Below are 12,731 nucleotides of genomic sequence, written 5' to 3'. Positions count from 1 at the left end.
TTTTAATTTAGGTTCCAGGGTATAATATATACAAGAGACATGGGTGAAAGGCCTGATATGACTTTGTTGAGCATTGCATATTCATGTAATCCACATCACACTGATCATGCTTTGAAATTTTGTGTTAAATTGATGAAATAGTTAAAAGGTACAAAATTACTGCTTTAATGCTCTTGTTCTTGGACTGATAACAATGACTATTGACAGCTCCTGAAAGAGTAAAAAGAAATTGATGTGAATTGAGAGGGTTTACTCTCTTTTTCCCATGATATTCAGTTTTTGCCAGCAATTATTCTTCAGCATGGAATATGGTAACCAAAGACACGCACCATTATATTACACTGGTTCAATTATGCCACATAAATAGGAATTGGACTCCACACTCTGAAACTCTTGAAAGCATCTCTTTTGCCTCCTTCACAAATTTCTCAAAGAATTGTGCTTTTCTCTTGTACCCAAAAAAGAATTTACTTTAACTAGTTATTTGAAATCACACAGCCATGAAGAGATTTTGAATTAAAAATACTGAGGAATAGTTCCTCTGTGCACAGTAAAGAGGCAATATGTTATTAGCACTGTAAATCACTGATATTATGCTGGGACCTTCAACTTTATCAGACACAAGTTCTTCCCCAGGAGTCCTTAAGAGATTTCCAAACAACCAGTAGCCATTCATTTTTATTCTCTTTTTAAATTCTATTTCTTTTCTTTTTTTATATAAAGGTAGCCTCAAAGAGTCATGGACATCCTTCCAGAGTTCTTCCACTACAACAAAAAAGACTAAGAATCACTTAGAAGTGTTTTCCTTTTTCAGTTTTTTTAGCTAATTTTCTTCAGAAAATTTCATAAAGCAAGGCTAAAGCACCAGTTTTAAATTAATTCTAAATATACAAGGTTTTTTTTCTTGACTATTTATGAGTAAATAATTTAGAAATCGTTAAATCTAATTGTTCTGGATTTAGGAGTGATACTCAGAAACAAAATATGGATTCAAAGAGCTGTGGTTTCAGTACTGTGCCAGCACACACATACCAAGTATATACCACTTCTGCAATTTCTAGCTTTTTTACCTAAGAGGGATGGAAAGTGTTTATGTAATTTGCACATCTGTGAACTGAAATTTGCATGCATAATATTTAAGAAATTCTTTGGAGATTGAAAAGCAGACATCCCAATAAAGACAAACAAAGTGATAATAAAAATACATGTTACAACAGCAAACATAGGCTGCCAATCATTTACAACATAAGCCAAAACATCACTGAGAAATAAAGAAAGTACCCTTTTTGAAAAATAAAAAGAGGCGTTGCATCTGAAGATCTTTTGCATTTGCATAATACCTTTCAATTTCAGTGCTTTATAAACATGAATTAACTGTAGCCATGTCTAAACTAGAATGCAGTTTATAAATATACACTGCTCTAGAAAGAAAAGTTTGTCATCTGTGGCAGCCTACAGCAGCCTAGATTTTACTGTTAAGGCTTATCACAGGCAAAGCAAAGAGCTGCAGTGTTAATCTCTAGTCCTTATCAAGGACATCCAGAGCAGTGCATCCTCCTGGGTATATGTCCTGACAGTAGTTCCACATCTATGATCACCATCTGTATCATAATGGTATCAAGCCTTGGTGCACTCCCTCCTCTCTCCCTCTCTCCCCCTGCCCCCCTCCCAGCACAAATATGTTATACTGGCAAGAGAACAGTTGCACTGTTATAACTGCAGGTAACCAAAGGGATTCAGCAGGCACAGAGCGCTCACACCCCAGATTAGCACGCTGATGTCAGCCATGCCTTGTGCTGTAGACATGATCTCAGCTTCAAATCACTATCCCAGTACATTGATTTGTGCTGCTGGAGCCATGTTTAATTGAGACCCAGAGGGGACTGTTTTCTAATCGCTCGATGATGTAGCCCCGATCCTGAAAACACCTCCATACATGCCTAATTTTAAGAAGACGAGCAGCATGACTCAAATGCTAAAACTTAAGCTTGTCTGTATCTGTAAATTTCATGTACCCACACTGAGAGGAACATGGATTGTTGATTTAAACAGTGAGGCCTGAATTCCAGCTCTTGATTTTAGTTGAGATACCTGTGGAATACTTTGGGCTTCCACTGAAAATATTTAGCAGTCAAAGATTACAAGCAGGTTTGAAGAGATTATAGTGACCTGAAGGTATCCTGCAGCATTTCATATTATTGATTTAGGCAAAACTAAAATTTTCAAATTCGGGAATAAATATTTAGTGCAGACATAAACTTCAGTTTCTTCCCACTTTTCTCATCATTGTCACCAGTCTCCCTTGGATGAACAAGTGGTCCAGCTGTATTCGTGGTAACTTGAGGCAGCTTGAGACATGAGACATGTCTCATGAGACAGCTTGACATTCACTGTAAGGGCTAAAAAGTAAATGTATTCATGTAGTTACAATGGTCTCTCTCCATAGAGCCATATATTTAGGAGTAAGGTAAAACATGGGAAATTAACATCTCTGACCCTATTTCAGTGACTATCACAAAAAGGAATATTTATTTACACAGATGAGACCCCTTTGCTGTGTGAATAGCCAGCTGAGGTCTTGATGCAGAAAGAATAATATTAGAGATCACCCCTATATACCTAAGGGGAATTAGAAGGTGTGAAGGAGTTAAATAAATAAGCAGATATGGTGTGTTGCCTCTGGCAGGCTTACACAAGTCCATTGGATAGGTATAACTCCCTACAGTCTAAAGCTTCAGAAGTGGGCTGTACACCACAGAGCAATGCCTCACTTCAGAGATTCAACTCTTACCACAATCCTGAAATCTTTTAATTGGAAAAGTCTTCAAGTCATCAAGTCAAGACATCATCAAGTCCATCCATCAGCTTAGCTCTGTTAACGTCAGCCACTAAGCCATGTCCCATAACTGCATATCTTTTAAATATCCCCAGGGATGGTGACTCCATCACTTCCCTGGGAAACATGTTTCAGTGTTTGACAACCCTTTCCATGAAGAAATTTTTTGTTAATATCCAGCCTAAACCTTCCCTGGGACTACTTGAGGCTGTTTCCTCTAATCCTGATGCTTGTTACCTTAGAGAAGAGGCTGACACTCACCAGGCTACAACCTCCTTTCAGGTGGTCTAAGAGAGCAATGAGTCTTATCTTGTCCAGGTTAAACAGTCCCAGCTCCCTCAGCTGCTTCTGATAAGACTTGTGCTCCAAACCCTTCGTCAGCTTTGTTGCCCTTCTCTCAACATGCTCCATCACATCAATGTTTTTTGGTAGTGAGGGGCCCAAAACTAACCACAGTACCTGAGGTGTGTTAAGTACAAGACAACACTGACAGAGTTTACCACTCAACAAAGTTTCTCAGGAACCTGGTGTCATGGTTTAAACTCAGCCAAGCCCCATCTAGCCCCTCACTCACTCCCCTAACATTGAGACTGGGGAGAGGATCAGAAGGGAAGATGCTAGGAAACTCATGGATTGAGATAAAAGCTTGATAGGGAAAGCAAAAGCCACACATGCAAACAAAGTAAAACAAGAAATTAATTCATTGTTTCCCATGGGCAGTGTTCAGCCATTTCCAGGAGAGCACCAACACACATAACAGTGACTTGAGGAGACAAAGGCCATCACTCCAAATTCCCCCTATTCTTCCCCCACTTTATACACCTTAATATATGGTCTGGAATAACTCTTTGGTAATTGGGATCACCTGTCCTGGCTGTGTGTCCTCCCAGCCTCCCATGCACCCCCAACTTCTTTGCCAGTATGGCAGTGCAGAAAGCAGAAGAGGCCTTGGCTCTGTGTAAGTCCTGCTCAGCAGTAACATGTCAATATTATCAACCCCGTCTTCAACACAAATCCAAAACACAGCCCCATAACTGCCTGTAAAGAAAATTCTTCTTTCTGTGAAGAAAATTAACCCTATCCAAGCCAACACCAGCACATCTAGAGATAAGGAATTGACTGTTATTTACATATTTGTTTAAAACATCTAGTTTTGATATAATGCTGATTCCATCAGGTAGCTTGCAGTGAGTGATCCTGCTCACTATCTTTTCATGCAATAGGACAGTGGTGTTTTGAAATTCTGACAGTATGAAGACAGCAGCATCATCACAAGACAGTCTACAGCCTTGGGTGGGACTTTGTGTGTTTCTAACAGTAATTGAGGCAAGAAGAGAATAGTACATTCCTCTGCCATGCATAGCAACAATTCCATTTTCCCCTTCCACAACACATTACTGCTTGCTATCATCCATATTTGCATTGCAGAATATGTCCTTTTGCACATAAAATTCAATAGCAGTAGTTTCTTGCCAGATCATACTTGTTGTGATTATATAGCTGATTTTATAGCAGGTTTATATTCCCACCCAACTAGGTCCATTTGGAGTAAGGCCTTGAAGCCATCACACAAGCCTGCACAATAAGCCACAGTCACAGGCACTGCCTGGCCTCCATCTACTGCTAATTCTTTTTTTAGCACCAGAGGAGCTGGGCTTAAATAGTAAAAGTATCCATTCATATTAATAGCAGTGGGAGTTAATTATCTAAACAACTTTGTGGATTCAGACTGAGTCAATATTAAGTCAAAAGCCTTTATACCTTCTACTAAATAACTGTTTCCTTTATACTGCTTCAGGCATTAGGATACCATTAGCTAGCAGAACAGAGAAGAAACCAGTGGAATATATTCCTTTCATTCTCTGGAGTTTAGGTAGCTGGGCTGCAGGGAATAATCTTGCTGAAGTAATAATTAACAATGTAGCGGTGAAAAAATATGTGCTTGACCAAGAGGCACAAAAGAGTTTCACGGGAGCAATCATGTAAAAGGAGCCAAGTATCCTTCACTGTGAGGCATTATACCCCACTTCAATACATGAGAATATCTTCAGGAGAAGACAAATGTCCTGGCATGCGTACCTCTGCTGTGAAAACTGGCTCATTATGCTGGCTTTGTGCTGGTCTATCAGATGCAAACATGGGCCCAAATTTAAGCCCACATTTCAGTTGTCTGAAATGCCATCTCTGGCATCTGTGTCAGAAACATTCAGGCATGTGAAATCCACCTAAAACTTTCATTAGAAACCTACGTTCTTTACTGGAACTAATGTTAAATCTATGAAAGAGCATATTTCTGAAGACTAAGATAATTTTGATTTTATCATTGTACTTGAAATAGACAAAGGTGCTAGAAAATGCTATATAAAATATTTTGTCCCATCTGGAGAGTAAGCTCAATATAGTTTTAGGTTGATTTTTTGGTTTTTTTAGTTTTTGTTTTTTTCATTTCTATTTAATTGCTTCATTTTGAAGTTAATACCAGATTTATTCTTAAGTTAATGTTCTGTGCAATAAATCTGCTTTCCAATTAGAACAAAAGTTAGAAATTCTTTTGGAATTCCAAAATCGTTGGAATACCATTTGTTGATAGGAATCAGCGAACCATCTCAAGAAACTTTGCTTGGTTTTTCTTTTATTTACTTCTAAGGGAGTCAAATCATGTGTGATTCACTGCCCCAGACATCAGTTTTTCCTAACACATTTGCAGTTGTTCATTTGTGCAAGAAGACCTTGATCAGGCAAAACTCCCACTGGTTTCAATGAAAAAGCTTCAACTAAAGCACACAGAAATGTGAATTTAATTGTCTCCAGGTATTACATCATTTGCAGATTCCTACCCTGCTGGTTTTAGGATTTTATTATTAGAAATGGAGTCAGAAATAGATTTAAAAGCTGCTTCAGCCTAGAATTTATCATATGTTGTGTATTAGACGATTCCTTATTCTTCATGATGCCCTTATCACCTTTAAAATCAATTCATGAACTGTTATAGTGCCAGTATGAGATTAGGAAACAGCAGCATTTTGCTACTGGAATTTTCAGTGATGTTTCCATGTTTTCCTAGATGAGAAAAGATGAGTGGAGTATGAAAAATTTGTTCCTGTTTTTCTGAAAGCAGGCTGAAGGGATGGATTTATTCTACCATTTAAGTAGGGTTGAGTATTTTCCATGCATGGATGGAATCTAGCAAAGGAAGAGGGCTTGTGTTTTAATGCGTGTCTGGCCCATTTGAGAGATGACATGTGGAGATCTCTGCCTCTCTGTGCAGGAAGACGAGAACAGGCATGCTGGAAGCTTACACAGGAAAACAATATCAAGGATTTTGGTGTAAAGTTGCAAAGTGATAGGCTTAATGGGTGCAGGTACTGACAGGATCCAAGGGACTGGTATTAAATAAGAACATGAGTACTCCCTCTGTAATGACTGGAATAGTGTACACCTCCAGGGGACATTTGTTTCAGATGTTTGTCTCTAAAAAGTGTTTTCATTTAAGAGATGAGCACACTCAGAGGTTTGTTTCTTTCTAAAAATCATTTTCAGTTGAAAAGGTCAGTTCCTCTAAATACTGTAAAATCTACTTAAATTACCTAAAAATGAGTTCCTCTTGTGAAAGATTAAATAATGACCCAAACTTAAACAATGAATCAATGGATCCAGCTCAATTGAGCAAAAGCTTCTGCAATAAAGCCAGAAGAAAAATGTTTCGTCTGTATATATGTGTATTTGAGGAATCTTATCTGACCATGAGTGTGTCAACAGTTTATCTTTAATTCCAGTGACAATGATAAGAAGCAATTTAAAAATATATCTTTCAAGAAGAGAAGTAAACTCTATACACAGGGTGTGAAGGCTTCTTATCTTGGAGGCTGTCTGGTAGATAGGGAGTCCTAGTCCTTCTTAAAGCTTGCTTAACTACAAATCCTGTGATCATATTTCCTCTAGTGATGCAAGAACTCACATTGGTTATCTATCGATGTAGGCAGCACCCAAAGTGGATTTTTTCAGTAGGTTATAGCGTGTTATGCAAATTTAGCATACGTCTTTTGAAACAAAAATATTTTTATATAGAAAAATATTTATTAAAGATATCAGAACCCTATGTTATATTTGTATCAGGAAAGTATTTTTGTACTATTTTGAAAAAAGGAAAAATATTTTCTTTTTGTCTCTTCAACTTCTAAAACCTTCCAGTCATAGAAAGATTCTTTGATGTACCTGATATGTTTTCAATGTGTCTTTCTCAATGGATGCAGTTTGAGCTAGGGCTGCTGGAAGTGTACTCAGATCAGTATTAAGTTTGGTGATAAATCATCTACACCAAGCATTGCCAGGTATAGCAGTTTGAGACACAGCAGATCATCTAAACTGCTCTCTTTGACTTAGATGCTACAAGTCAGACACTTAACACCAAAGAATATAGCCACAAAATACTATTGCAACGTGCTGCAAAAACTATAATGATGAGTTATATTATAATATATTTTACAAGAGGATTTAAGAAACAACAAAAAAATAAGGTATTAGGCAAATCATTTAACCCTGACCTCTGCTTCCAAGATAAACGAGCAAAGCACTAGGATTTAGTTGATGTCACATTTTAATCAAATTTACAGATCAGGAAAAAGGATATGCTGGAGAGCTGGAGAAAGGACAAAAGGAGAATTAATTTTCATGCTAATTTTCATTATTTTTTATTAACAGAAAAGTTGTTCTAGGAGATCATCTCAAGCACTTTTCTGGCATCATGTCCTGTCTCTGATAGGTGAGCACTAGCACATATTTAGAGAACAGTGCAAAAACAAGGCAAATGTCAGGTAGGCTTTTTTACTCCCAGCATCAGGTAATCAGCAATTCAAAGATTTTGAGAGCTGAAAGCTTATTTAGACTAATATATTTAACAAACCCCGCTACAGATAGAAGGATGTTCTGCTCACCTAATTTCCTTCTGCCTTTTATTGCAGACTCTTCAAGCACCAAACTGACAAAAATATACATGTTTACAGAAGGAGTAAGAATACATAAGGGAAGAGAGGATTGGAAATGGAAAAATGGTGAATCCAGTCACAGGACATTGTCCCAACACCTAATGAAAACAAGGCGAGAAAGAAATCTGGGGCTGGATAAAGAATGGGTTGTCTGTGGTTGTGCAGACAAAGAACTTGACTCCATATCTGGAGGTGTTCTCCTTGCCTCTGATTAGGAATACTTGGGCCTTGAAGAACATAAAAAACTAGTTCTGCATCTGGAACACTGAATAAAACCCTGCTTACAGGGGATCAAGCTGACTGTTTAGTTCACTGTCGTATTAAAGCACAGGAAAACCCTTACAATGAAGTCCTCTACAAGAGGGCACAGCAGCCAAGGTGATTCTTCATGTGGACCCAATCTGCAAGTCAAAAGTAACCTGTGAAGTTCACTGTACTTTAGGCTATGACAGTAGCTAGTCAGCTGTAGGGAAAAGAAGGGAAAAGAAAAAGAGATTTGAGATACAGCTAGACTGGAGTGATAAAGACAGAATTTTTCTGATTTCTCTTGGTCATAAGATCCATGCTTTTGCCTAATCTCTCTTTTTAACTATTCTTACCTCTTTCCTTCCCAAAATTTGCAGCCAGATAGTGCTTCTATCTTTAAGTAAAAGTCATTTACTTACGAGTACAATATTTTATGTGTATTTATTTTAACTTTGCTTTATGATTGTTTCTTTCAGCAGGCCCTTATATTTACACTGTGAGAAATAATTGTTTCATGTTTATTTTATGCATGATGTAGATTATGATAGAGCTCTTTTAAATTAATCAGATATTCACCTTTCTTAAGAGCCAAGAATCTTATCTCACTACTTAAGTTTCTCCTCACATATGAAACTACCCTGTATATTAAAACTGTCTTGCTGCCATGTACTCCATATCCTCCTTCAGATGGGCTACCTGTATTATTCAAAATGTAGACTCAGAGTGAGAGTTTACAGTGTCATAACAACCTTTTCCAATTCATTCTGCATTCCTTTCTCATTAATTGTTAACTCTCTCTTTTTGTTTGTTTTGGTTTAGTTTTGCTTTTAACAGCATAGAACATTAACCTAAGGCTTTTCATGAACTGTTCCAAATAAATTACATTTCCAAGATGTGACAGTTAATTTAAAGGTTTGTTTAGATTTCCTTCTGAGTATACTGCTCCACACTCATCAGCATGACCCTCATCTGCCATTTTATTTTCAGCCATTATTCCTCTTGAGTTCCTAATGCAAATCTTTTCAAGTAAGGACAAATCCTTAACCTCTCTGAATACTGATCACCAGCTTTTCTGACTTTCACTCGGTTATAATCCCAGTATTAACCTTTCCCTCTTACACTACTGGACCATCTGGTCTAGTGTCTTTCATTCATATATTTGGCTGACTCAAGCAGACACAATATTTATGAGGTTTAAAATGAGGAAGCCAAGATATCTGAATCAGCCTATGCACAGAGCAAGGAATGGGCCATTGTCCTATTCCTAAAGTACCTTTTGCTGTCTCCATTGCTCACTGCTGCAGCCAGAATGAAGTTACACAATGTGGCTGAGCCAATCTAGCTGCTCAGGGCTGCTCAGACAAGACATCTTCCTCCCACATCTCTCTTCCCACATTCTTGGCCTCATCGTCCTGTTTCTCTCCTCACATACCAGGCCTGCCAATTGTCTGATACCTCAATAAGCCAATTTAACTACCTAGCCCACAAAAAGCTGTTTATTCGCTTTCCTGTGTCAAGTCCGTTTTCCATCCATTTCAGAAGTTGAATGGTGTGAACACAAAGCCTGTTGAAAACCAGATTTGGCACAAGGAAAGGGTCAGGAGTCTGTGACTGGAGAAATAGTAAGACCTCCCAACTTTTAAAGACAGTGAGCCATTAGATGAAATTAAGTCCTTTCTTGTAAACCCACTCATAGAATAGGTTAAGCTGCCAAGCTACCCTACCACTCAGCCAAAGGAGGTCTTGCTCCCTCCCCCTATTTCCAAGTTCTCCTTTGTTTCCTCTCTTTTTTTCTCTTAGTATTCCTTCCTTGCATCAGCTCTGCCTGACTGAACTTTTCTGATCCGGAGGTAAGTCAACTCATCTCAGCAATCAGCCAAAGTAGAATAAACAAACTTTTTTGCTGGGTTTGAATTTGCATAGATTACATCAGTTTACAAGGAGATCAGATGAGATCCTGGAGACTGTTTAAGATAATCACTGGAGCTGAGTGGTGGGTAAGAGAGGTGAGAAAGGGCAAGAGGGAGCACTAGAACATCCATTCCTTGTTGCATTTAAGAAGTTAATTTGAAACTATATCAATAGACTGGTTTGGTTAAAGCTGGGCTCTAAATCTGAATTAAAGGTAGGATTTAAAGCATTTCTGTGCTGCAGTATTTTTGCAGAGAAGAATAAAACACTTGGAGTGACTTGCTTTGGAAGATGGCAGGTAATACTCTAGTGCTTATAATTCCCTTTTCTTCTCCTTCAAATACAAGAATGAATTGTTGGCATGTCTTTCTGAAGATCTCAAGATCCATACATATGTATTTTTTTTAATGAGTGCTGCAAAACAGACTGCCTGCAATTCATTTATTACTTCTCCTAGAGGGAAGATACTGTGACAAAGAACAACTTGGTGAGCTTGTGGAAGAAAAATATAATGTTACTAGCTAGTCACCTTTTAGATTTTTGCATGCAGAAAGTATGATTAGAAGGTGATCATACTGAAAACTTGAGTAGTTGTTGCTTTTTATGTCAACATGGCATGCTGGGAAGTGCCAGGGCCCTGATCTGGAATGTTAGTGCAATATTCCTGGAAGATCAGAGCTGCAGTTTAAAGAAAACTAAGGACATGTACATACAGATACAGATAATTTGAGGCACTTTGGAAGTTTAAGGACAAGCTAACTGAACTGTTGTGTCAACACTGCCTACAAAATTAACCTGTCTCTCTGCAAAGTTTTGCTATTATTTCTACTCTATCCAGAAGCTAGCTTATGTGCTGGGGAATGGAAATTCAAGTCCCTTCATTAATAAGAGCAATATCTATGCATTTTTTTATGGTTTTGTACGTTTTTCTATAAACTAAGTAGGTCTTTTGCCCCCTATATTACTTTTCTTTGGATTCTACAGATAGATTGAATATTAGCAGAAACTTCATGTAGTCACTCCTTTATGGTACACTAAACATCCTTTGCTCTTGTTGTTAGGAAATAGCTACGTTCCTCATTCTTAAGATTCTCGCCTTTATTACTATATAAGACTTTATCATACACTCACGTACTCTCTTCCTGGTTTTGGCTAGCTTAATTTTAAAAGTGCATAGACTGAAAGGCCTCTCTTTTCCCTCAGTTGTGGGGAAAATGTCTGCTTATTATGCTGAAGTCTTTTCTACATCTCTTTGCATAGCTACATGAATGTTACAAACATTTTGATTTACTTTTGTAGAGGGATCCACATTGCATATATTTAGTTGAAATTTATTTTGCATTTGCTAGAGGAAGAGGAATAATTTACATGGTATTTTAATTTTTGAATAAATTAGAATTGTGAGATGACTATTCAGAAGTAATAAAAACAGCTACAAATATCTTTGAGTTCCCATTTATTTTCATAATTAAAAGTGAATATTATTTTGTAGATAAAGCTATTTCATTTTAGCTTCCCAATATAAATAGTTATTTGAATATTAATTATTCTCTAGGAAGTTTTACATTGATTTGATTTTTATGCCAAATATGCCTTGAACGTCTCTTAGGGACTGAAAAATTTTCCCAGTCCTTTAGATATAAGAAAATCCCCTCTTTGTATATATACATGTATATGTATATAACCTGATTCAAAGCAAAAAGAAAGACTTCTAGGGACTTAATATGCTCTCATGTTCATAATACTGAAATCAGACTATTGCAAACCTACCCTGGCAGCAGGATAAGAAATCTGAAAGTTATTCCATTTCAGGTTCTCTATTTTTTTGTGTTACGTGAATGAATACACAAACAAGGCTTTTAAGAGGCTCCGGTCCCTCTCTTTGTAGTTACAGTTCAGAGAATTCAGAGGCGTGGGACTGAACTGAAAATATGTGGGGTATTCCTAGAGCTGCCAGTAATAGGTAAACCATGAAATGAGCCTTTGCTTTGTTTTCTTCAGGAAAATTGAATTCTTGAACAAGGGAGGAAAGGGGAAATTTAGAAAAAGCCTTTTTTATTTTTTTTTTTTTAGATAAGCTCTTACTCTGGTAGGCTTCTATTTAATCATTGCCATTGGTTGATAAAACAATTCCCTATTGTTCTGTACCTTTGGGCAGCCGCATAAAGAATCTGCCCTGTGAGAAAAAAAAAAAAAAAAAAAAAAAAAAAAAAAAAAAGAATTACTAGGAATTACTTACATCTAATATGTACCTGTTAAATTACTGCAGAAGGGAGAGGGCTACGGTGTGCAAGGGCTGTGCACAGGACTTCCCACCTGCCCTGGGACCTTCACCTGCTGGTGTCAGCCTCTTGGGCACAATGGGTCCTCTTTCCCTTGCTCGGCTCCAAACTAGAGGAGGGCGAGGAAAAAAAAGTTTTTCCTTCTGAAGCTCTACTCCAAATCTCTCATTCCCAGAGGGTTGCAATGAACAGGAACCATGGTGTGTGTTCACTTCCCGTCTGGCAAAGCCAGTTTAAAATAATAACAACAAAAAAGGTCGTGGAACAGCTTAGTACGAATCCAGTCTTTCGTGTTGCTGCCTCACTTCTTCTCTGCTAGGCCACATTTTCGAAGGTGCATTTAATCTATAAAGGCTTCCATGCAAATAGCTCGTTTACTTAAAAGTCCAGGGAGAGCAGAGGGGCCACGGCGGTCTTTTTCCCTTCATCTTCCCCTTACTCGTTCAACACCTTGCAAAGAAGTACTGAGGT

The sequence above is a fragment of the Sturnus vulgaris genome, chromosome 5 (assembly GCF_052056855.1).
Source record: "Sturnus vulgaris isolate bStuVul1 chromosome 5, bStuVul1.hap1, whole genome shotgun sequence".
Taxonomy (NCBI): domain Eukaryota; kingdom Metazoa; phylum Chordata; class Aves; order Passeriformes; family Sturnidae; genus Sturnus; species Sturnus vulgaris.
This window is presented reverse-complemented; position numbering follows the sequence as displayed.